Raw genomic sequence first — 27,693 nt, 5'->3', positions numbered from 1 at the left:
AGGCGAACCGGGGACACCATGCGTAAGGCTGGTGCCATGTACACCGGCCCGAGGAGACGTACTGGAGGCCAGATATGTTGAGCCGGCTTCATGGCACTTGGCTCAACGCTCAATCTAGCCCGGCCAGTGCGGGGAGGTGGAATAACCCGCACCGGGCTATGCACACGTACAGGAGACACCGTGCGCTCTTCCGCATAACACGGTGTCTGCCCGTACTCCCGCTCTTCACGGTAAGCATGAGAAGTGGGCGCAGGTCTCCTACCTGACTTCGCCACACTACCCTTTAGCCCCCCCCCCCCCCAAGAAACTTTGGGGATTTCTTCTCGGGTTTCCGTGCTAGCCGCGTACCTTCATAACGCCGGTTCCTCTCTCCGGTTGCCTCTGCTCTCCTAGCTGCCTCCAGCTGTTCCCATGGGAGGCAATCCTTTCCAGCCAGGATCTCCTCCCATGTGTAGCAACCCTTGCCGTCTGAAACGTCCTCCCAAGTCCATTTCTCCTGGTCCCGCTGCTGCTGCTGCTGTCGCTGCTGCCCGTTGCCACGCTGCTTGGTCCTAGTTTGGTGGGTGATTCTGTAACGGTTTTCTTCCATTGGTGAAGGAGAGGACCAAAATGCAGCGCGGCTAGTGTTCAACATATTTAATAAACAAAGAGACGAATACGTGAACACTATACAAAATACAAAATAACAAATGTGAAAACCGAGACAGACCTATCTGGTGCAGAACACAAACACAGAGACAGGAAACAATCACCCACAAAATCCCAACACAAAACAAGCCTCCTATATATGATTCTCAATCAGGGACAACGATTGACAGCTGCCTCTGATTGAGAACCATATTAGGCTGGACACAGAAACAGACAAACTAGACACACAACATAGAATGCCCCACCCAGCTCACGTCCTGACCAACACTAAAAAAGCAAAACACATAAGAACTCTGGTCAGGACGTTACACTAATAGCAATTACTATCTAGAATTAATCACATCATAGCTGAGCTGACCATTGATCAAAATAATTGAGTAAAACACTTTTTAGAAATCAAAAGTAAACCGAAGACGGGTAGTTTGTGCGCGCCGCCATGCTTGTTTTTTTTCTCTCGCATCAACCAAAGATAAGAGGAGACCCGATGAATTTGGTCTGTTTATAGTATGCATGTTGAAGGCAGTGTGTCATCTACAATCATCCACTTCCCTTCATTCACTTCCGGAAGTTTACCCGAAAGATGAGAGAACCATAACCTCATTATAACATATTTGGTGTGACAGTTTACGTGACACACATAATGCATTGTATAATGTCAACAAACATGACGCCACACATAGCTGGCAAATAGTTTAGCTCATTATAAATCAGTACAACCTTCAAAAAAGTATTTTACACACATCATAGGTGTCCATTACAATATACATGGCTCTCTCGGGATATGTTGTCGGAATCAGGTCAGCCACCGGGCTTCTCCATGCATCACGCCGACAGAGATAAACATCTCTCTGGGAAGAGGAAGGGCGGGGGTGTACGCTTTATGATTAACAACTCATGGTGTAATCATAACAACAAACAGGAACTCAAGTCCTTCTGCTCACCTGACCTAGAATTCCTTACAGTCAAATTTCGGCCATTCTACCTACCAAGATAATTCTCATCAGTTATAGTCACAGCAGTGTGCATCCCCCCCCCCCCTCAAGCGAACACCAAGACGGCCTTCAAGGAACTTCACTCGACTCCATGTAAACTGGAAACTATATATCCGGAGCCTGCATTTATTGTAGCTGGGGATTTTAACAAAGCAAATTTGAGAATAATGCTCACTAAATTTTATCAGCATATTGATTGCACGACACGTAGGGCTAATACTCTCAACCACTGCTACTCGAACTTCCACGATGCATACAAAGCCCTACCCCGCCCTCCCTTTGGCAAATCCGACCACGACACCATCTTGCTCATCCCGGCTTATATGCAGAAACTCAAAATGGATGTACCAGTGACGAGAACCATTCAACGCTGGCCTGACAAATCGGAAGCCACGCTCCAGGATTGTTTTGATCACGCGGGCTGGAATATGGTCCGATCAGCCTCAGAGGACAATATTGACCTTCACGCTGACTCGGTGAGTGTGTTTATAAATAAGTGCATTGGAGACGTCGTACCCACTGTGACCATTAAATCCTACCCTAACCAGAAACCGTGGATGGATGGCGGCATTTGCTTAAAACTGAAAGTGCAATCCACTGCATTTAATCATGGGAAGAGGTCTGGAGATATAGCTGAATATAAACTGTGTAGTTATTCGCTCTGCAAGGCAATCAAACAAGCAAAATGCCGGTCCAGGGACAAGGTGGAGTCAAATTTTTAACGACTCAGACACGAGACGTATGTGACAGGGTCTACAGGAAATCACGGACTACAAAAACAAAAACAGCCACGTCACGGATACCACCATAGTACCCTGCAAGCTTATCATCAAGCTGGAGGCCCTGGGTCTCAACCCCTCCCTGTGCAACTGGGTCCTGGACTTTCTTTTTCTTTTTTTCTTTTTTTTTACCCCCTTTTTCTCCCCAATTTCGTGGTATCCAATTGTTAGTAATTACTATCTTGTCTCATCGCTACGACTCCCGTACGGGCTCGGGAGAGACGAAGGTCGAAAGCCATGCGTCCTCCGAAACACAACCCAACCAAGCCGCACTGCTTCTTAACACAGCGCGCATCCAACCCGGAAGCCAGCCGCACCAATGTGTCGGAGGAAACACCGTGCACCTGGCGAACTTGGTTAGCGCGCACTGCGCCCGGCCCGCCACGAGGGTCGCTGGTGCGCGATGAGACAAGGATATCCCTACCGGCCAAACTCTCCCTAACCTGGACGACGCTAGGCCAATTCTGCGTCGCCCCACGGACCTCCCGGTCGCGGCCGGCTGCGACAGAGCCTGGGCGCGAACCCAGAGTCTCTGGTGGCACAGCTAGCGCTGTGATGCAGTGCCCTAGGCTTTCTGACGGGCCGCCCCCAGGTGTTGAAGGTAGGAAACAACATCTCCCCTTCGCTGACTCTCAACATTGGGGCCACACAAGGGTGTGTGCTCAGCCCTCTCCTGTACTCCCTGTCCACCCACGACTGCGTGGCCATGCACGCCTCCTACTCAATCATCAATTTTGCAGACGACACAACAGTAGTGGTCTTAATCATCGACAATGACGAGACAGCCTAAAGGGAGGAGGTGTAAGGAAAATAACCTCCCACTCAACGTCAACAAAACAAAGGAGACGATCGTGTACTTCAGGAAACAGCAGAGGGAGCACCCCCTATCCACATCGAAGGGACAGCAGTGGAGAAGGTGGAACGTTTTATGATCCTGGGCGTACACATCACAGACAAACTGAAATGGTCCACTCACACAAACAGTGTGGTGAAGAAGGCGCAACAGCGCCTCTTCAACCTCAGGAGGCTGAAGAAATTTGGCCTGTCATCCAAAACCCTGACAAACTTTTACAGATGCACAATCGAGAGCATCCTGTCGGCGTAAGTACACAAGGCGAGACCCAGATGCAGACACAGGAGGCAGATGGTTGGAGTCTTAGATGTTTATTAATCCAAAAGGTAGTAGGGAAGAGAATGGTCGTGGACAGGCAAAAAGGTCAAAACCAGATCAGAGTCCAGGAGGTACAGAGTGGCAGACAGGCTTGTGGTCAAGGCAGGCAGAATGGTCAGGCAGGCGGGTACAGGGTCCAGAAACAGGCAAGGGTCAAAACCAGGAGGACTAGAAAAAGGAGAATAGCAAAAGGAGTATGGGAAAAACACCCTGGTTGACTTGACTAAACATACAAGACGAATTAGCACAGGGAGACAGGAAACACAGGGATAAATACACTGGGGGGAAATAAGCGACACCTGAAGGGGGTGGAGACAATCACAGGAACAGGTGCAACAGATCAGGGCGTGACACCCGGAAGACCACGGAAAACAACTGTGGTGGATGACAGAATAATTATTTCACTGGTGAAGAAAAACCCTTTCACAACAGTTGGCCAGATCAAGAACACCCTTCAGGAGGTAGGCAAATCTTTGTCAAGAGAAGATTTTGCCAGAGTAAATATAGAGGGTTTACCACAAGCCTCAAAAACAGGAAGACCAGATTAGGGTTTGCCAAAAGAATATCTAAAAAAGCCGATACAGTTCTGGAACAACATCCAATCGACAGATGAGACAAAGATCAACTTGTACCAGAATGATGGGAAGAGGCATACCACCTCATCTGTGAAGCATGGTGGAGGTAGTGTTATGGCGTGGGCATGTATGGCTGCAAGTGGAACTGACCAAAGCAGCAGGATGAATTCTGAGGTGTTTAGGGCTAGATTATCTGCTCAGATTTAGCCAAATGCTTCAAAACTCATTGGACGACGCTTCACAGTGCAGATGGACAATGACACGAAGCATACAGCGAAAGCAACCCAATACTTTTTTAAGGCAAAGAAGTGGAATGTTCTGCAATGGCCAAGTCAATCACCTGACTTGAATCCAATTGAGCATGCATTTCACTTATTGAAGGCAAAACTGAATGCAAAATGCTCCAAGAACAAGCAGGAACTGAAGACAGCTGCAGTAAAGGCCTGGCAGAGCATCACCGGGGAAGAAACCCAGCATCTGGTGATGTCTATGGGTTCCAGACCTCAGGCAGTCATTGACTGCAAAGGATTTGCAACAAAGTATTAAACTCACAATTTAATTTATCATTACGTTTGTAGGTCCAATTACTTTTGAGCTCCTAAAAAGGAAGGGCTACGTGTAAAAATTGTTGTAATTCCTGCACGCTTCATACAATAATTTTGACAAAACCCTTAAATTAAAGATGAAATCCTACACTTAGAGCAGATCCTGATTGTTTCCTTTCAAATTCATTGTGGTGGTGTACAGAGCCAAAATAATGCAAGTTCTGTCACTGTCCAACACATATGGACCTGACTGTATGTACAGTGGGGAGAACAAGTATTTGATACACTGACAATTTTGCAGGTTTTCCTACTTACAAAGCATGTAGAGGTCTGTAATTTTTATCATAGGTACACTTCAACTGTGAGAGAAGGAATCTAAAACAAAAATCCAGAAAATCACATTGTATGATTTTTAATTAATTAATTTGCATTTTATTGCATGACATAAGTATTTGATACATCAGAAAAGCAGAACTGAATATTTGGTACAGAAACCTTAGTTTGCAATTACAGAGATCATACGTTTCCTGTAGTTCTTGACCAGGTTTGCACACACTGCAGCAGGGATTTTGGCCCACTCCTCCATACAGACCTTCTCCAGATCCTTCAGGTTTCGGGGCTGTCGCTGGGCAATACGGACTTTCGGCTCCCTCCAAAGATTTTCTATTGGGTTCAGGTCTGGAGACTGGCTAGGCCACTCCAGGACCTTGAGATGCTTCTTACGGAGCCACTCCTTAGTTGCCCTGGCTGTGTGTTTCGGGTCGTTGTCATGCTGGAAGACCCAGCCACGACCCATCTTCAATGCTCTTACTGAGGGAAGGAGGTTGTTGGTCAAGATCTCGCGATACATGGCCCCATCCATCCTCCCTTCAATACGGTGCAGTCGTCCTGTCCCCTTTGCAGAAAAGCATCCCCAAATAATGATGTTTCCACCTCCATGCTTCACGGTTGGGATGGTGTTCTTGGGGTTGTACTCATCCTTCTATTCCTCCAAACACGGCGAGTGGAGTTTAGAGCAAAAAGCTCTATTTTTGTCTCAACAGACCACATGACCTTCTCCCATTCCTCCTCTGGATCATCCAGATGGTCATTGGCAAACTTCAGACGGGCCTGGACATGCGCTGGCTTGAGCAGGGGGACCTTGCGTGCGCTGCAGGATTTTAATCCATGACGGCGTAGTGTGTTACTAATGGTTTTCTTTGAGACTGTGGTCCCAGCTCTCTTCAGGTCATTGACCAGGTCCTGCCGTGTAGTTCTGGGCTGATCCCTCACATTCCTCATGATCATTGATGCCCCACGAGGTGAGATCTTGCATGGAGCCCCAGACCGAGGGTGATTGACCGTCATCTTGAACTTCTTCCATTTTCTAATAATTGTGCCAACAGTTGTTGCCTTCTCACCAAGCTGCTTGGCTATTGTCCTGTAGCCCATCCCAGCCTTGTACAGGTCTACAATTTATCCCTGATGTCCTTACACAGCTCTCTGGTCTTGGCCATTGTGGAGAGGTTGGAGTCTGTTTGATTGAGTGTGTGGACAGGTGTCTTTTATACAGGTAACGAGTTCAAACAGGTGCAGTTAATACAGGTAATGAGTGGAGAACAGGAGGGCTTCTTAAAGAAAAACTAACAGGTCTGTGAGAGCCGGAATTCTTACTGGTTGGTAGGTTATCAAATACTTATGTCATGCAATAAAATGCAAATTAATTACTTAAAAATCATACAATGTGATTTTCTGGATTTTTGTTTTAGATTCCGTCTCTCACAGTTGAAGTGTACCTATGATAAAAATGACAGACCTCTACATGCTTTGTAAGTAGGAAAACCTGCAAAATTGGCAGTGTATCAAATACTTGTTCTCCCCACTGTATGTACAGTACCTGTCAAGAGTTGTGACACACCTACTCATTCAAGGGTTTTTCCTTATTTTTACTATTTTCTTCATTGTAGAATAATAGTGAAGACATCAACACTATGAAATAACACATATGGAATCATGTAGTAACCAAAAAAGTGTAAAGCAAATCGAATAATATTTTATATTTGAGATTCTTCAAAGTAGTCACCCTTTGCCTTGATGAAAGCTTTGCACAGTCTTGGCATTCTCTCAATCAGCTTCATGAGGTAGTCACCTGGAATGCATTTCAATTAACAGGTGTGCCTCGTTAAAAGTTCATTTGTGGAATTTCTTTCCTTCTTAATGCATTTGAGCCAATCAGTTCGGTTTAGCCCCATGCATCTCTTTAAGGGTTGATCAGAATGTACTAACAACAGCAGTCAAGCACCCAAGCTAACTTACTAGCTACAGTTGAAGTCGGAAGTTTACATACAGGTTGGAGTCATTAAAACTCGTTTTTCAACCACTCCACAAATGTATTGTCAGCAAACTATAGTTTGGCAAGTCAGTTAGGACATCTCATTTGTGCATGACACAAGTCATTTTTCCAACAATTGTTTACAGACAGATTATTTCACTTATAATTCACTGTATCACAATTCCAGTGGGTCAGAAGTGTATATACACTAAGTTGACTGTGCCTTTAAACAGCTTGGAAAATTCCAGAAAATGATGTCATGGCTTTAGAATCTTCCGATAGGCTAATTGACACAATTTGAGGTAATTGGAGGTGTACCTGTGGATGTATTTCAAGGTCCACCTTCAAACTCAGTGCCTCTTTGCTTGACATCATGGGAAAATCCCCCCCCAAAAATCAAGACCTCAGAAATAAATTGTAGATCTCCACAAGTCTCGTTCATCCTTGGGAGCAATTTCCAAATGCCTGAAGGTACCACGTTCATCTGTACAAACAACAGTATGCACGTATAAACACCATGGGACCACGCAGCCATCATACCGCTCAGGAAGGAGACGCGTTCTGTCTCCTAGAGATGAACGTACTTTGGTGCGAAAGTGAAAATCAATCCCAGAACAACAGCAAAGGACCTTGTGAAGATGCTGGAGGAAACAGGTACAAAAGCATCTATATCCACAGTAAAACGAGTCCTATATCGACATAACCTGAAAGTCCGCTCAGCAAGGAAGAAGCCACTGCTCCAAAACCGCCATAAAAAAAGCTCTGTCAGGAGGAATGGACCAAAATTCACCCAGCTTATTGTGGGAAGCTTGTGGAACGCTACCCGAAACGTTTGACCAACGTTAAACAATTTAAAGGCAATGCTACCAAATAGCAATCTGCTACCAATCTCTCTACAATTATTCTGACATTTCACATTCTTGAAATAAAGTGGTGATCCTAACTGATGTAAGATATGGAATTTTTACAAGGATTAAATGTCAGGAATTGTGAAAAACTGAGTTTAAATGTATTTTTTTTAATTTAATTTTATTTAACCTTTATTTAACCAGGTAGGCAAATTGAGAACACGTTCTCATTTACAATTGCGACCTGGCCAAGATAAAGCAAAGCAGTTCGACACATACAACAACACATAGTTACACATGGAGTAAAACAAACATATAGTCAATGATACAGTGAAAAAAAAATAAAAAAATAAGTCTATATACAATGTGAGCAAGTGAGGTGAGATAAGGGAGGTGAAGGCAAACAAATATATGTATAAATAAATAAAAATATAAAAAGGCCATGGTGGCGAAGTAAATACAACACAGCAAGTAAAATAAAAACTAAAAACACTGGAATGGTTGGTTTGCAGTGGAAGAAAGCGCAAAGTAGAGACAGAAATAATGGGGTGCAAAGGAGCAAAATAAATAAATAAATACAGTAGGTAAAGAGGTAGTTGTTTGGGCTAAATTATAGATGGGCTATGTACAGGTGCAGTAATCTATGAGCTGCTCTGACAGCTGGTGCTTAAAGCTAGTGAGGGAGATAAGTGTTTCCAGTTTCAGAGATTTTTGTAGTTCGTTCCAGTCATTGGCAGCAGAGAACTGGAAGGAGAGGCGGCCAAAGGAAGAATTGGTTTTGGGGGTGACCAGAGAGATAAACCTGCTGGAGCGCGTGCTACAGGTAGGTGTTGCTATGGTGACCAGCGAGCTGAGATAAGGGGGGACTTTACCTAGCAGGGTCTTGTAGATGACCTGGAACCAGTGGGTTTGGCGACGAGTATGAAGCGAGGGCCAGCCAACGAGAGTGTACAGGTCGCAGTGGTGGGTAGTATATGGGGCTTTGGTGACAAAACGGATGGCACTGTGATAGACTGCATCCAATTTATTGAGTAGGGTTTTGGAGGCTATTTTGTAAATGACATCACCGAAGTCGAGGATTGGTAGGATGGTCAGTTTTACAAGGGTATGTTTGGCAGCATGAGTGAAGGATGCTTTGTTGCGGAATAGGAAGCCAATTCTAGATTTAACTTTGGATTGGAGATGTTTGATGTGAGTCTGGAAGGAGAGTTTACAGTCTAACCAGACACCTAGGTATTTGTAGTTGTCCACATATTCTAAGTCAGAGCCGTCCAGAGTAGTGATGTTGGACAGGCGGGCAGGTGCAGGCAGCGATCGGTTGAAGAGCATGCATTTAGTTTTACTTGTATTTAAGAGCAATTGGAGGCCACGGAAGGAGAGTTGTATGGCATTGAAGCTCGCCTGGAGGGTTGTTAACACAGTGTCAAAAGAAGGGCCAGAAGTATACAGAATAGTGTCGTCTGCGTAGAGGTGGATCAGAGAATCACCAGCAGCAAGAGCGACATCATTGATGTATACAGAGAAGAGAGTCGGTCCAAGAATTGAACCCTGTGGCACCCCCATGGAGACTGCCAGAGGCCCGGACAACAGACCCTCCGGTTTGACACACTGAACTCGATCAGAGAAGTAGTTGGTGAACCAGGCGAGGCAATCATTAGAGAAACCAAGGCTGTCGAGTCTGCCGATGAGGATGTGGTGATTGACAGAGTCAAAAGCCTTGGCCAGGTCAATGAATACGGCTGCACAGTATTGTTTCCTATCGATGGCGGTTAAGATATCGTTTATGACCTTGAGCGTGGCTGAGGTGCACCCATGACCAGCTCTGAAACCAGATTGCATAGCGGAGAAGGTATGGTGGGATTCGAAATGGTCGGTAATCTGTTTGTTGACCTGGCTTTCGAAGACCTTAGAAAGGCAGGGTAGGATAGATATAGGTCTGTAGCTGTTAGGGTCAAGAGTGTCCCCCCCTTTGAAGAGGGGGATAACCGCAGCTGCTTTCCAATCTTTGGGAATCTCAGACGACACGAAAGAGAGGTTGAAAAGGCTAGTAATAGGGGTGGCAACAATTTCAGCAGATAGTTTTAGAAAGAAAGGGTCCAGATTATCTATCATTTTTAAAAAATGTCCAGGCATCCTCTACTGACGGGATGAGATCAATATCCTTCCAGGATACCTCGGCCAGGTCGATTAGAAAGGCCTGCTCGCTGAAGTGTTTCAGGGAGCGTTTGACAGTGATGAGTGGAGGTCGTTTGACCGCTGACCCATTACGGATGCAGGCAATGAGGCAGTGATCGCTGAGATCTTGGTTGAAAACAGCAGAGGTGTATTTGGAGGGCAAGTTTGTTAGGATGATATCTATGAGGGTACCCGTGTTTACGGAATTGGGGTGGTACCTGGTAGGTTCATTGATAATTTGTGTGAGATTGAGGGCATCAACCTTAGATTGTAGGGTGGCTGGGGTGTTAAGCATGTTAAAATTTAGGTCGCCTAGCAGCACGAGCTCTGAAGATAGATTGGGGGCAATCAGTTCACATATAGTGTCCAGAGCACAGCTGGGGGCAGAGGGTGGTCTATAGCAGGCGGCAACGGTGAGAGACTTGTTTTTAGAGAGGTGGATTTTTAAAAGTAGAAGTTCAAATTGTTTGGGAACAGACCTGGATAGTACAACAGAACTCTGCAGGCAATCTTTGCAATAGATTGCAACACCGCCCCCTTTGGCCGTTCTATCTTGTCTGAAAATCTTGTAGTTGGGGATGAAAATGTCAGAATTTTTGGTGGTCTTTCTAAGCCAGGATTCAGACACGGCTAAAACATCCCGGTTGGCAGAGTGTGCTAAAGCAGTGAACAAGACAAACTTAGGGAGGAGGCTTCTAATGTTAACATGCATGAAGCCAAGGCTATTACGGTTACAGAAGTCATCAAAAGAGAGCGCCTGGGGAATAGGAGTGGAGCTAGGTACTGCAGGGCCTGGATTCACCTCTACATCACCAGAGGAACAGAGGAGGAGTAGGATAAGGGTACGGCTAAAAGCTATGAGAATTGGTCGTCTAGAACTTCTAGAGCAGAGAGTAAAAGGAAGTTTCTGGGGGCGATAAAATAGCTTAAAGGAATAATGTACAGACAAAGGTATGGTAGGATGTGAATACAGTGGAGGTAAACCTAGGTATTGAGTGATGATGAGAGAGATATTGTCTCTAGAAACATCATTGAAACCAGGTGATGTCATCGCATATGTGGGTGGTGGAACTGTGAGGTTGGATATGGTATAGTGAGCAGGGCTAGAGGCTCTACAGTGAAATAAGCCAATAAACACTAACCAGAACAGCAATGGACAAGGCATATTTACATTAAGGAGAGGCATGCTTAATCGAGTGATCAATAAGGGTCCAGTGAGTAGAGGTTGGTTGGGGTCACGGCGAACCAGACAGCTGGCCGGGTAGATGGCTATCGGTAGCAAAATAGCATAGTATGGAAGTCTGTTTGTAGATACCTCGTGCGTTTCCGTCGGTAGGTTAGTGGGGTTCCGTGTGGTAGAGGGGATCAATCCAAATTGGCAAAATAGATATAGTGACCCAAGAAAAAGAAAAAAATAATAATAATAATAATTGTCCGATATACTTATTCAGATAGCAGCCGATAAGACAGCTAACGGTTAGCGGGCCCCAGATGAGCGTTCAGGTAACGTCGGGACGGAGGTGCCAGTTGGATAACTCCCTCGGGCAGATAACGTCGGCAGTCAGTCGTGAAGGCCCGGTGGTGCTCCGTATCTGCAGCAACAACAAAACAAAAAAAAAGGATAGGTGACTGTAGCCCAGGAATGGCTGATGGAACTCCTCAGCTGGCTAGCTCCGGAATGATTTGAGTTTGCTCCGGGATCGACGTAAGCCAATAGTCACACGGTTTGCAGCTAGCTAGCCTCGGACGATTATGTCGGCAGACCAGTTGTGATGGATTGGCAGGGCTCTGTGTCGGCAAAAAAAGGTCCAGGCCAATTGGCAAAATATGTATTGTAGCACAAGAATTAGCCGGAGGACCTCTTCGGCTAGCCGGGAGATTGGCCTAGCTCGAGGCTAGCTCAAGGCTAACTGTTGCTTGCTTCGGGACAGAGACGTTAGCCAGGAGTAGCCACTCAGATTGCAGCTAGCTATCTGATCCGGTGTAAAGGTCCAGAGCTTGCGGTAGTAATCTGGAGATTTGGTAGAGAAAAAGCAGTCCGATATTCTCTGGGTTGATATCGCGCTGTGCAGACTGGCATGTATTGACCAAGCTGAGGCTGGCTGGTGTCCGAGTTAACGGTAAAGACCACTAGCAGTGACTAACTGATAACTAGCTAGTAGTTAGTTAGCTGGCTAGCTTCTGATGGGGGTTCCGGTTCTAAAGTATAAAAATAGCAGATCCGTACCACATTGGGTGTTGGGGGTTGCAGGAGAGTATATTCAGTCCGTAGATGGAAAGTGAGATTAAAATATAAACGGAAAAAAACGAGGAAAACTATTATTTACACGAGACAAGACAAAACACACGTCCGACTGCTACGCCATCTTGGAATCAAGATTTAGCTAAAGTGTAGGTAAACTTCCTACTTCAACTGTACATAAACTCACGAAAAAAAGAAACGTCTCTTTTTCAGACCTTGTCTTTCAAAGATAATTTGTAAAAATCCAAATAACCTGCCGATTTTGCAGGTTTTCCTACTTACAAAGCATGTAGAGTTCTGTAATTTTTAATCATAGGTACACTTCAACTGTGAGAGACGGAATCTAAAACAAAAATCCAGAAAATCACATTGTATGATTTTTAAGTAATTAATTTGCATTTTATTGCATGACATAAGTATTTGATACATCAGAAAAGCAGAACTTAATATTTGGTACAGAAACCTTTGTTTGCAATTACAAAGATCATGCAATAAACACAGAGATCTAGCTAAGTTCCTGAGATATCTTAGAATTTAAAAAAGTTAAATTGTTATGATATAGGGGGTCCTTTACTGTTACCATATAGATAGACAGCAGACTACAACTTCCACACCTCATCCCTAGGTGGCAGTAGCAACCGGCTCCAGATGGATAGCCAATCAGTGAGAGAGGGGTGGCCAGGAGCCTTACGATATCCTTTTTGTATATATATTTTTTCGTCACTACAAACTGAACAACAACAATGCGCTTGGGCTGTCCAACCAAGCAGTCAAGGGCCTACTCCCCCAAAAATGCTGTGTTAAAAACAATCCCAATTTGGGTAAATATTGGACAGAACACACGTTGGGTTATTTTGACCTAGCCAGTTGGGTCCCTCAGTTGGGTTGTTGGGTTATTGATGCTGGGTTATCGAGCTATGACCCACCGGGTCTTATCAGAAGGCTGAAAGCGTGGGTAGTAGGGGTCTGGCTTTCAGATTGTTGTTTTTGGCCATTCGTGAGAGTAAATGTCATTCCAGTTAATCTGTTCTGTTGTACTGCAATCTGTATGTTGAGCATTGACACTTTTGTAGCTTTTGAGAGGTTTAAACAAGATTATGAGTTCCTCAAGTCCTCAATGTTGGGATAGTTACTACTTTGTTATAATATTTAAATAATATTGTTATTAAATATATATATATATTTTTTTAATTTTATATATTTTTTTACACACAAATGTAATGTGTAAAGATATTGAAAGAAAAACATTTGCAGTGTACAAACTTAACATGACAAACGGGAATGACATTTACTCTCACAGGTGGCCAAAAAGAGCATACTGAAAGCCACGCCCCCAATAGGCCACGCATCCTGAAAATAACCTATGGATTATGTTTAGAAAGACCCAGCTGCTGGGTCAACCCAGCATGGAAGTGAATACAAACCCAACTGATGGCTAAATTAACCCTTTGATGTGTATGAAGACATGGGTGTGATCATTATACAGTGGTCCCGGCAGCATACACTCAAACCTGGAACATCTAGTTACGATTGACGCAACAGTCAGTGTTTGAGCTGGCCACTGTCTTTTTACAGAAACATTTTTCACAAACACAATCTTTACAAAATTATGTCCTCAATGTGAGCAGTTTATTTATCGATGCAATGTTCAAACATTCACAGAAGTAGCAACAGCATAACACAATTCTCATCCAAATCAGAAAATGTAGGCTACATTTGTCCTAGCGTTAACTGAGTAAAGAGTGAGCAAACACAAGTGGTTATATTTAACCAACTCTCGGCTGATAAAAACTCTGCAACTGGATCCTGGACTTCCCGACGGGCCACCCCAAGGTGGTGAGGGTAGGCAACAACACATCCACCATGCTGACCCTCAACACGGGGGCACCTCCAGGGTGTGTGCTTAGTCCCCTCCTGTACTCCCTGTTCACCCAGGACTGTGTGGCCGTGCACTACTCCAACGCCATCATTACGTTTGCTGACAACATGATGGTGGTAGGCCTGATCACCAACGATGATGAGACAGCCTACAGGAAGGGGGTCAGAGACCTGGCAGTGTGGTGCAAAGACAACCACCTCTCCCTCAAAATCAAAGGAGCCGATCGTGGACTACAGGAAATGGAGGGCCAAGCATACCCACATTGACAAGTCTGTAGTGGAGCAGGTCGAGAGCTTCAAGTTCCTCGGTGTCCACATCACTAAGGAATAATCATGGTCCACACACACCAATACAGTCATCAAGAGGGCACGACAGCACCTCTTCCCCCTCAGGAGGCTGAAATATTTTGTCATGGGCCCCCAGATCCTCAGTAACATCTACAGGTACACCACTGAGAGCATCTTGACTGACTGCATCACCGCTTGGTATGGCAACTGCTTGGCATCTGACCGTAAGGCGCTACAGAGGGTAATGCGTATGGCCCAGTACATCACTAGGGCCGAGCTCCGTGCCATCCAGGACCTCTATACCAGGCGGTGTCATAGAATGGCCCTAATATTTTTCAAAAGACTGTTCTCTCTGCTACCGCACAGCAAACGGTACCGATGCACCGAGTCTGGAACTACAGGATCTGAATGCTTTTAGCCCAAGTCATAAGACTGCTAAATACACTGCTCAAAAAAATAAAGGGAACACTTAAACAACACAATGTAACTCCAAGTCAATCACACTTCTATGAAATCAAACTGTCCACTTAGGAAGCAACACTGATTGACAATAAATTTCACATGCTGTTGTGCAAATGGAATAGACAAAAGGTGGAAATTATAGGCAATTAGCAAGACACCCCCAAAAAAGGAGTGATTCTGCAGGTGGTGACCACAGACCACTTCTCAGTTCCTATGCTTCCTGGCTGATGTTTTGGTCACTTTTGAATGCTGGCGGTGCTCTCACTCTAGTGGTAGCATGAGACGGAGTCTACAACCCACACAAGTGGCTCAGGTAGTGCAGCTCATCCAGGATGGCACATCAATGCGAGCTGTGGCAAGAAGGTTTGCTGTGTCTGTCAGCGTAGTGTCCAGAGCATGGAGGCGCTACCAGGGGACAGGCCAGTACATCAGGAGACGTGGAGGAGGCCGTAGGAGGGCAACAACCCAGCAGCAGGACCGCTACCTCCGCCTTTGTGCAAGGAGGAGCAGGAGGAGCACTGCCAGAGCCCTGCAAAATGACCTCCAGCAGGCCACAAATGTGCATGTGTCTGCGCAAATGGTCAGAAACAGACTCCATGAGGGTGGTATGAGGGCCCGACGTCCACAGGTGGGGGTTGTGCTTTACAGCCCAACACCGTGCAGGACGTTTGGCATTTGCCAGAGAACACCAAGATTGGCAAATTCGCCACTGGCGCCCTGTGCTCTTCACAGATGAAAGCAGGTTCACACGCACATGTGACAGACGTGACAGAGTCTGGAGACGCCGTGGAGAACGTTCTGCTGCCTGCAACATCCTCCAGCATGACCGTTTTGGCGGTGGGTCAGTCATGGTGTGGGGTGGCATTTCTTTGGGGGGGCCGCACAGCCCTCCATGTGCTCGCCAGAGGTTGCCTGACTGCCATTAGGTACCGAGATGAGATCCTCAGACCCCTTGTGAGACCATATGCTGGTGCGGTTGGCCCTGGGTTCCTCCTAATGCAAGACAATGCTAGACCTCATGTGGCTGGAGTGTGTCAGCAGTTCCTGCAAGAGGAAGGCATTGATGCTATGGACTGGCCCGCCCGTTCCCCAGACCTGAATCCAATTGAGCACATCTGGGACATCATGTCTCGCTCCATCCACCAACGCCACGTTGCACCACAGACTGTCCAGGAGTTGGCGGATGCTTTAGTCCAGGTCTGGGAGGAGATCCCTCAGGAGACCATCCGCCACCTCATCAGGAGCATGCCCAGGCGTTGTAGGGAGGTCATACAGGCATGTGGAGGCCACAAACACTACTGAGCCTCATTTTGACTTGTTTTAAGGACATTACATCAAAGTTGGATTAGCCTGTAGTGTGGTTTTCCACTTTAATTTTGAGTGTGACTCCAAATCCAGACCTCCATGGGTTGATAAATTTGATTTCCATTGATCATTTTTGTGTGATTTTGCTGTCAGCACATTCAACTATGTAAAGAAAAAAGTATTTAATAAGAATATTTCATTTATTCAGATCTAGGATGTGTTATTTTAGTGTTCCCTTTTATTTTTTGGAGCAGTGTATATCGACGGACTTAATCGAACAAAAGGACCATTTGTGATGTTTATGGGACATATTGGAGTGCCAACAACAGAAGCTCGTCAAAGGTAAGGCATGAATTATATTTTTATTTCGGCGTTTTGTGTCGTGCCTGCAGGGTTGAAATGTTTTCTCTCTTTTGTTTATTATGGTGCTATGCTCAGATAATAGCATCATATGCTTTCGCTGAAAAGCCTATTTGAATTCTGACATGTTGGCTGGATTCACAACCAGTGTAGCTTTAATTTGGTATCTTTCATGTGTGATTTAATTAAAGTTTGATTTTATAGTAATTTTCATAGTAAATAATTTTTCTTTGGCGCTCAGCATTTTCTCAGGCTTTTTGCCAAGTGATAGAGTAGCGTCTTGCCTAAACTCAGATTTTTGGATATAAATATGAACTTTACCGAACAAAAATATCTCAACATCAACAGTTCAGTGGAAACCTTGTGAATCAGGCCTTCATGGTCGAATTGCTGCAAAGAAACCACTACTAAAGGACACCAATAAGAAGAAGAGACTTTCTTGGGCCAAGAAACATGAGCATTGGACATTAGACTGGTGGAAATCTATCCTTTGGTCTGATGTGAGATTTTTGGTTCCAACCACCGTGTCTTTGTGAGACGCAGAGTAGGTGAACATATTATCTCCGCATTTGTGGTTCCCACCCGTGAAGTATGGAGAAGGAGGTGTGATGGTGTGCGGGTGCTTTGCTGGTGACACTGCCTGTGATTTATTTACAGTTCAAGGCAGCATGGCTACCACAGCATTATGCAGCGATACGTCATCCCACCTGGTTTGCGCTTAGTGGGACTATCATTTGTTTTTCAACAAGACAATGACCCACAACACACCTCCAGGTTGTGTAAGGGCTATTTGACCAAGAAAGAGAGTGATGGAGTGCTGCATCAGATGACCTGGCCTCCACAATCCCCCGACCTCAACCTAATTGAAACGTTTTGGGATGAGTTGGACCGCAGAGTGAAGGAAAAGCAGCCAACAAGTGCTCAGCATATGTGGGAACTCCTTCAAGACTGTTGGAAAAGCATTCCTCATGAAGCTGGTAGAGAGAATGCCAAGAGTGCGCAAAGCTGTCATCAAGGCAAAGGGTGGCTACTTTGAGAGTATAAAATATATTTTTATTTGTTTAACACTTTTTGGGTTACTACATGATTCCATATGTGTTATTTCATAGTGTTGATGTCTTCACTACTATTCTACAATGTAGAAAATAGTAAAAATGTAAGATAAACCCTTGAATGAGTAGGTGTTCTAAAACTTTGGACCGGTAGTGTATATACTGTATATATACAGTGGGGAGAACAAGTATTTGATACACTGCCGATTTTACAGGTTTTCCAACTTACAAAGCATGTAGAGGTCTGTAATTTTTATCATAGGTACACTTCAACTGTGAGAGACGGAATCTAAAACAAAAATCCAGAAAATCACATTGTATGATTTTTAAGTAATTAATTTGCATTTTATTGCATGACATAAGTATTTGATACATCAGAAAAGCAGAACTTAATATTTGGTACAGAAACCTTTGTTTGCAATTACAAAGATCATACGTTTCCTGTAGTTATTGACCAGGTTTGCACACACTGCAGCAGGGATTTTGGCCCACTCCTCCATACAGACCTTCTCCAGATCCTTCAGGTTTCGGGGCTGTCGCTGGGCAATACGGACTTTCAGCTCCCTCCAAAGATTTTCTATTGGGTTCAGGTCTGGAGACTGGCTAGGCCACTCCAGGACCTTGAGATGCTTCTTACGGAGCCACTCCTTAGTTGCCCTGGCTGTGTGTTTCGGGTCGTTGTCATGCTGGAAGATCCAGCCACGACCCATCTTCAATGCTCTTACTGAGGGAAGGAGGTTTTTGGCCAAGATCTCGCGATACATGGCCCCATCCATCCTCCCCTCAATATGGTGCAGTCGTCCTGTCCCCTTTGCAGAAAAGCATCCCCAAAGAATGATGTTTCCACCTCCATGCTTCACGGTTGGGAGGGTGTTCTTGGGGTTGTACTCAACCTTCTTCTTCCTCCAAACACGGCGAGTGGAGTTTAGACCAAAAAGCTCTATTTTTGTCTCATCAGACCACATGACCTTCTCCCATTCCTCCTCTGGATCATCCAGATGGTCATTGGCAAACTTCAGACGGGCCTGGAAATGCGCTGGCTTGAGCAGGGGGACCTTGCATGCGCTGCAGGATTTCAATCCATGACGGTGTAGTGTGTTACTAATGGTTTTCTTTGAGACTGTGGTCCCAGCTCTCTTCAGGTCATTGACCAGGTCCTGCCGTGTAGTTATGGGCTGATCCCTCACCTTTCTCATGATCATTGATGCCCCACGAGGTGAGATCTTGCATGGAGCCCCAGACCGAGGGTGGTTGACCGTCATCTTCAACTTCTTCCATTTTCTAATAATTGCGCCAACAGTTGTTGCCTTCTCACCAAGCTGCTTGCCTATTGTCCTGTAGCCCATCCCAGCCTTGTGCAGGTCTACAATTTTATCCCTGATGTCCTTACACAGCTCTCTGGTCTTGGCCATTGTGGAGAGATTGGAGTCTGTTTGATTGAGTGTGTGTACAGGTGTCTTTTATACAGGTAACAAGTTTAAACAGGTGCAGTTAATACAGGTAATGAGTGGAGAACAGGAGGGCTTCTTAAAGAAAAACTAACAGGTCTGTGAGAGCCGGAATTCTTACTGGTTGGTAGGTGATCAAATACTTATGTCATGCAATAAAATGCAAATTAATTACTTAAAAATCATACAATGTGATTTTTTGGATTTTTGTTTTAGATTCCGTCTCTCACAGTTGAAGTGTACCTATGATAAAAATTACAGACCTCTAGATGCTTTGTAAGTAGGAAAACCTTCAAAATCGGCAGTGTATCAAATACTTGTTCTCCCCACTGTATGTGTGTATTTTTTTATTTGTTTTTTATTAGTTTTTTCTTGAGCTTTCTTATGTCTCAGAGATAAAGGAGACACACTTCAAAACCTTGTTTTGTATTATACATTTTTTTGTATGAATGTGCTATTCAGAGGTTTTCTCTGGGCTATAGAAGTAAAGGCCAAATTGATAATTTTATCAAATACTTGTTTTATATGGTCTTTATACGTAATGGGGTCCAACAGTTCTAAATCAAATAACTAAATTATCCCTTGTATGACCATTTTAAGACAAACATCTTAAGACCCCCCCCCCCACCCCCCTCCCTGGTTTAGACTTTTAAGAATAAATTGTGATCTCTGCCCACAGTATGAACCTAGTGTCCTACAGACATACTGCACTGTGCATTGCCCTGAATGGGATATCGACTGGATGCATTCCACTTTTAAAGAATACAAAGATATCTCAGGATCTAAGTATGATAAAACTGTATCAATCTTTAATGCTATGTGATGTAATTCTACAAACACACTCTTGAGGAAAGCACTTCATATGTCTGTGTCCCAAACGGCACCATATTCCCTATATAATGCACTACTTTTGACAAAGTACTGCACTAAATACATATTAGGGTGTTATTTGGGACGGAGGCTATGTGTTTTAAGACCAGTGTGATAGCGGTGCAATGACTGTGAGGGAACATTCCGGTACTCTGTGTACCCAACATCAAGAGATGCCTCTCTGCTCTGCACTCAGCCACTGACATTATGTAATGTGTGAAGTAAGGGTTGCTCTTGTCTCCAGGGTAAGTAAGTGTGTGTGTGTGTGTGTGTGTGTGTGTGTGTGTGTGTGTGTGTGTGTGTGTGTGTGTGTGTGTGTGTGTGTGTGTGTGTGTGTGTGTGTGTGTGTGTGTGTGTGTGTGTGTGTGTGTGTGTGTGTGTGTGTGTCTGTGTCTGTGTCTGTGTCGGGTCTTTGAGATGTGTGTGTTTTTAGGAACATGTTGTGTAACCTCGTTAATGTCAGAGTTTTGGCGCTGCTTGTGTGAGCTAAAAACCAAGCATTCTGATTGGCTCTCATGGAGCACTCCCCCTTCGGAACCCCCTCTCCTCCCTAACCAGGGATACTCAGATACTCAGAGGCGGGATCACCATGGAAACTGCTGCTCCCTCTCCGTTGCCACCACAGTGTTCCGCTTCTGGAACACTCCAGCAAGAGCTCCGCTCTCCCTCCTCCTCCTCCTCTCGTCTCCTCTACTCTCTTCCCACACTCTACACTAGGAACCACCTGTCTGGTCTAGAGGGATACCTCCCTCTAGTCTATAAACTAGACCTGTCTAACAGAATAGCTATTCTACGATATTTCATTCAATATATAGCTGTTTATACGCACTTATATTTGGCTGTTTCCTATATGCTCTGTGTCCATGTGCTGTATGTATTTATACTTTTCCAGCTGCTATATTGTTCTCCTTTGAAAAATAGGTATTTTAATCTCAATTGGACTTCTTGATTGAAATAAAGGTTTTAAAAAATATCTTAAGCTACTCTAGGGAGTGCTGTCTAGGTATCAGATCTCAAGGTCTTGTCTTCTTTAATATTAAAACCCTTATCTATACCGGTAAGTCATCTATAATACCGTTTGACTCACTATGGGAAGTATAGTCACAACTAGGGCTGTTACTGTAACCATACTACCACCACACCGGCGCTCACGAGTCATGACGGCAGTCAAATTCCACGTCACCATTTAGTCATGGTTATTAGGCTTCTCCAAGCTCTGATGATGCTGCTGATCATTAGTAGTCTACCAAGCTTGCTAACTGCCTGCTCCTCAGCACGCTATTTATTGTCCCTACGAAAATTGATTCAAACACTTCACCCATGTTGTGTAACAGTTCGATAGGCTATGTAATTGAGTGAGCTTTCTATACGCTAGGCCTACCATATTTATTTGTCAACTTTCCTAATATTAAGCAAATTGCTTCTCTTGAAAACAGGAGTATAGCCTACCTGGCTGGCATGAAAATGAACCACGGGAAAAGCGTCCTCCATTTGCTATTTAAGTGCGTAGATGATAAGTATTTTTTTCCCCTGCCCCTCTTTCGAGACCGGGGCATGATAATGGTCCATTTGTCACGTTCCTGACCTTATTTTCCTTTGTTTAGTCTGCTCCCCGCACTAGCCTTGAGGTGCGTGTCCTTAGCCCGGTACCACCAGTTCCGGCACCACGCACCAGGCCTACTGTGCGCCTCAGCAGGCCAGAGTCTGCCGTCTGCCCAGCGCCGCCTGTGCTGCCCGTCTGCCCAGCGCCGCCTGCGCTGCCCGTCTGCCCAGCGCCGTCTGAGCTGTCCGTCTGCCCAGCGCCGCCTGAGCTGCCCGTCTGCCCAGCGCCGCCTGCGCTGCCCGCCTGTCCTGAGCCGTCAGAGCCGCCCGTCTGTCCTGAGCCGTCAGAGCCGCCCGTCTGTCCTGAGCCACTAGAGCCGTCCTTCAGTCAGGAGCCGCTAGAGCCGTCCGTCAGTCAGGAGCCGCCAGAGCCGCCCGCCAGTCAGGAGCCGCTCGTCAGTCAGGAGCCGCCAGAGCCGCCCGCCCTTCAATCATGAGCTGCCCCTCAGTCAGGAGCTGCCCCTCAGTCAGGAGCTGCCCCTCAGTCAGGAGCTGCCCCTCAGTCAGGAGCTGCCCCTCAGTCCGGAGCTGCCCCTCAGTCCGGAGCTGCCCCTCAGTCCGGAGCTGCCCTTCAGTCCAGAGGCGCCAATCAGTCCAGTGGGGTTATTTTGGAGGGTCGCCGTTCCGAGGCTACCACGGAAGCGGAGATTGACTATGGTGGAGTGGGGAGCGCCAGAGCCGCCACCGTGGACAGATGCCCACCCAGACCCTCCCCTATAGGTTCAGGTTTTGCGGCCGGAGTCCGCACCTTGGGGGGGGGGGGGGTATTGTCACGTTCCTGACCTTATTTTCCTTTGTTTAGTCTTTATTTAGTTGGTCAGGACGTGAGCTGGGTGGGTATAGTCTATGTTCTGTGTTTCTATGTTTAGGTTTGTCTTATTGGCCTGATATGGTTCTCAATCAGAGGCAGGTGTTTTGCGTTGTCTCTGATTGGGAACCATATTTAGGTAGCCTGTTTTTCACTGTTGGTTTGTGGGTGATTGTTTCCTGTGTCAGTGTTTGTGCCACACGGGACTGTTTTGGTTAGATTTACTTTTGTTATTTTGTATTGCGTCTTGTTCAGTTTATTATATTAAAACTATGGACACTTACTACGCTGCGTCTTGGTCCGATCCCTGCTACACCTCCTCTTCAGACGAAGAGGAGGAAATCTGCCGTTACACCATTCTAAATCAAAACATATTTCACACATATATTATTTAGTATATTTAAAGACAAGATTAAATCAAGAACAGTCTGATGGGTGACAATATTAGCCTATCACCTGTGAATGACGCCCAACTTGTGTGCAGTAAGACAAGAAATAGCGCAAGCCTTTTTTGTGCGACTTTTTCAAATCATAGTTGCACACCTCATGTAGCCTAGCCAATAGGCCTACATGTTTTGATAAGATTTGTATCACAACTAAAGAGGCCAATTAACTTCTTAAAATTAAGCACATGAATCCGCTTTGCAAGGTGTGTAGAGCCTAACTGGCATACATACGTAGAGCATGAGCTTCACGTTTGGAGAAGATAATTTTCAACATAAAAATGCACCTTTATAATAAAAGCAATACATTCATAATCACACTTGTGGTCAATTTTGAGAATGGTATTTTCCTGCTAATTGATTTCATTTTTGGAATATTTGTGCTTATACTGCTGTGTGCGCATTGCTGTGCTTATAATGTGAAGAAATAGCCCAATAGTTTATCAACATTTTAAGCTAAACGTTCTGATATGTTGCATCAGCCTCATTGCTTTAAAAAGGGGTTTGGACGCTAGTATTTGTATTCATTTGGGATCTATTGCATCCCACAACTGTCCCAGACTGTTTGGAATATTTATTTCTCGCACAGAATAGAAAAGATCAATTTTTGTACTATGTCAATCTACTATCCCCCAGTGGTGTAGTTTTTTGGGGTACTTGTACTTTACTTTACTATTTACATTTTTGACAACTTTTACTTTTGCTTCACTACATTCTTAGAGAAAATTATGTACTTTTTACTCCATACATTTTTCCTGACACCCAAAAGTACTCGTTACATTTTGAGTGCTTAGCAGGACAGGAACATGGTCTAATTCACAAGCTTATCAAGACAACATCCCTGGTCAATCCTACAGCCTCTGATTTGGCAGATTCACTAAACATGAATGCTTTGTTTGTAAATTATGTCTGAGTGTGGGAGTGTGCCCCTGGTTAGCCCCCCAAAAATTAAATATCAAACATAAACGTACGTCTGGTTTGCTTAATATAAGGAATTTGAAACGATTTATAGTTTTACTTTAAATACTTAAGTATATTTTAGCAATTACATTTACTTTTGATACTTAAGTATATTTAAAACCAAATACATTTAGACTTTTACTCAAGTAGTATTTTACTTGGTGACTTTTACTTGAGACATTTTCTATTAACTTATCTTTACTTTTACTCAAGTATGACATTTGGGTACTTTTTCCACCACTGCTAGTACCAAAGTTGATAGGCTAGTGCTTTTGCTGTTCGTTAGGCCTACTCGTCTTGTTGGCTAGCAAAAAGTAAATGTGGACAGTTCTTCCAACATCTTCAATATGCGCCTTGTCGCCTGTGAGAAAGACCCGATGACGTGACGGGCATTGGCTAATAAGAATTGAGCTATTTATTGTGATGGTGTAGGCTATATTACATGGATTTATTAGACTTTTTAAAATGTAGATGTTCCAAAGGTCTGTATCAGTGGCTTGTAGGCTACGCGTGGAAGCCAGGAGATGCTAAATGTGTTTATGTTAATTAACGGTAAATTGCCGTGAGACCTGCAGTTATTTGCTTGACAATCACCAGCTGACAAAATGTCATGACCGCCACAGCCCTAGTCCCAACAAGGTTGGTCAGAAACCATCAAAATCAGCAATCCTCATCGAAAAACCACTGGGACATTGGTTGATAGCTTCCCACACACTGTCTCACTCCTCTTCCAGGAAAAGCAAATGCCACGATAATATTCTTAGAAACGTTGTGATGATGAAGATTATGATGATGTTGCCATTTACCAGATGCTTGGCTGACCCTGAACTATATGTGACTCACTACTTCTACCGGTTTCCACCGCTTTCTTTCCACCACCTCGCCTTTGCGTACGGGGGAAATGCGACACCACAGTTATCATGGTACTGCCCCCTCCCATCCCTCCTCTACCGTGGTATCACCTCCCCTGCCTGCGTGCCTGCCTGTGTGCTGGCCTGCCTGCGTAACTGCCTGCGTCATTACTCTTTCTGGCTCTGATGCTGCACAGTAAATAGCTGCTTAGGATTGTGGTTGCATCAGGGTTGGAAAAGGATGGACTCCAGGACTTGTAGAAGGAAAGAGAGAGCAGGAGAGAAGAGGCAAAAGAGCTGTGGAAAGGAGGTGCGGGGGTGGGGCTGATGTGATGATTATGGCGGGGTGTGTGTGTAGGTCGGGCTGGAATGTAAGCGGGAAAGCCCTGCTGCTGACTTGCATGTCTGCGTGTGTGTGCGTGAGGAGACACCACACCCCCAGCAGCGCCCTGTAGAAACACCCGGTGAATACTAAGTAGGAGGGGACCCCTCCCACACTCACAAACACACCAGTAAAACTAAACTAAGAATCAAATATTAAAGACAAAGAAAAATAGAAAAGAGAGTAAGGAAGAAATTAAAGAAAGACCTTTGAAAAAGAGAGGATGAATTAAGATATAGGAAATGTGAGCAGTAGCACGGAAGGGTTGGCAGTGGTGCAGAGAGGAGAGTAGAGGTGCCGGGTGGAGAGGGGGAAAACCTGCAGTGCAACACTGTGAATAATTAATGGGTGTCTGAGTATAGAGAGAGAGAGAGGCAGTCAGACAGAGAGAGATGGAGAGAGAGAGAGATGGAAGGAGGTGAAGACAGAGCGAGACAGTACTAGTCTGCAGCAGTCTGAACTCTCTGTCCCCGAGTCTCATCACGTTCACACTGTCTCATTTCCTCTACCGTCTCCCCCCAGAGCACTGCGGGAGACTCACACATCACACACACACACACACACACACACACACACACACACACACACACACACACACACACACACACACACACACACACACACACACACACACACACACACACACACACACACACACACACACACACACACACACACACACACACAAAGACACATACGTACGACGAAACAAACATACGCACACACACACACACACCCACACACACACAATGAGACACATGCACGCACACTTTCCCGGAGGAACTGAGCCATACTGGAGACCAAATGGCATCTTTTGAAATCTATCTGTGTGATAAAGATTAACATCAGGATCAGATTGATATCAGCATCCATGCTTCAAACATACTGTGCACCATCTGTATCAGCATCACACATACGCAAGCAGACACAGCTTAACACACACACAGGTCTGCACAGCATCACACACATCATCATACCCACAGTATTAGAAATAAAGCAGCCTACCCGGCAGAGTCGCAGGCGCAGAGACTGGGAAGGCTTTCCACTAGATGTTGGAACATTGTTGCAGGGACTTGCTTCCATTCAGCCACAAGAGCATTAGTGAGGTCGGGCATTGTTATTGGGCGATTAGGCCTGGCTCGCAATCGTTATTCGAATTCATCCCAAAGGTGTTCGATGGGGTTGAGGTCAGGGCTCTGTGCAGGCCAGTCAAGTTCTTCCACACTGATCTCAACAAACTATTTCTGTATGGACCTCGCTTTGTGCATGGGGGCATTGTTGAAATAGGAAAAGGCCTTCCCCAAACTGTTGTCACTAAGTTGGAAGCGCAGAATCGTCTGCAATGTAATTGTATGCTTGAACGTTAAGATTTCGAACCATAAAAAACCGCCCCAGACCATTATTCCTCTTCCACCAAACTATGCATTTGGCCAGGTAGTGTGCTCCTGGCATCCGCCAAACTGAGATTTGTCCGTCGGACTGCCAGATGCTGAAGCGTGAGTCATCACTCCAGTGAACAGGTTTCCACTCCAGAGTCCAATGGCGGAGAGCTTTACACCACTCCAGCCGGCACTTGGCATTGCGCATGGTGATCTCAGCACTCGGCGGTCCCGTTCTGTGAGCTCGTGTGGCCTACCCCTTCGCGGCTGAGCTGTTGTTGGTCTTAGACGTTTCCACTTCACAATAACAGCACTTACAGTTGACCAGGGCAGATCTAGCAGGGCAGAAATTTGACAAACTGACTTGTTGAAAAGGTAGCATCCTATGACGGTGCAACGTTGAAAGTCTCTGAGGTCTTCAGTAAGGCCATTCTACTGCCAATATTTGTCTATGGAGATTGCATGGCTGTGTGACTTTATTTTATACAACTGTTAGCAACGGGCGTGGCTGAATAGCCGAATCCACTAATTTGAAGGGGTGTCCACATGCTTTTGTATATATAGTATGTACGAGAAAGAGGGAGAAGAGTGCCATTATCCAGACGAGGAACCCTACTCTGCTCTCCTCTATCCTCTGTGACATTGTGTCCAGTATGACTCACAAGCCTGGAAGTTGTCCCTCTCCATCCCCATTCAGCCTGGCGGTCTCACACACACGCACGCACACACACACAATCACTGCCTGGTGGTGACAGCCTGGCTCTGGTGACATTTAGCTGGTGAATACGTTTCCATCCCTCATGGACAAGAATGGACATGTTCCTTTTCCTCTCCTCTCACCCTCCCTCTCATCTTAGAATGGGAACGGGAACTGGCTGAAGTGCCTCAGCTGTGGATGACCAAATATGGCGCTGCCCACATGAAGAAATACTATAGTATACTATGGTATGAATAATATAGTATTCACTGTAGTGTTTTGCTAACTTTACTGTAGTATTCACTGCAGTGACTACTCTAGTATTAACTCCAGTATACTGTAGTATACTGTAGTATTTACAGTTAACTATAGTATACATTCTGTATTAAAATAAAACTGTGGTATATGCTGTAGTAATTAATGTAGTGTTTTTGCAGATTGTATTATACTTTGGTATTTACTGTAGTGTCTTTGCAGACTGTAGATACTGCAGTATTTACTGTAGTTTGTTGCAGACTGTTGTCACGGCCGTCAAAAGGAGGAGACCAAGGCGCAGGGTGGTATGCGTACATTCTTCTTTATTCTAAGAATGAACACTGAACAAAACTAACAAAATAACAAA

The sequence above is a fragment of the Salvelinus alpinus genome, chromosome 37 (assembly GCF_045679555.1).
Source record: "Salvelinus alpinus chromosome 37, SLU_Salpinus.1, whole genome shotgun sequence".
Lineage (NCBI taxonomy): Eukaryota > Metazoa > Chordata > Actinopteri > Salmoniformes > Salmonidae > Salvelinus > Salvelinus alpinus.
The sequence above is the reverse complement of the archived record's forward strand: the minus strand, read 5'-3'. Positions refer to the sequence as shown.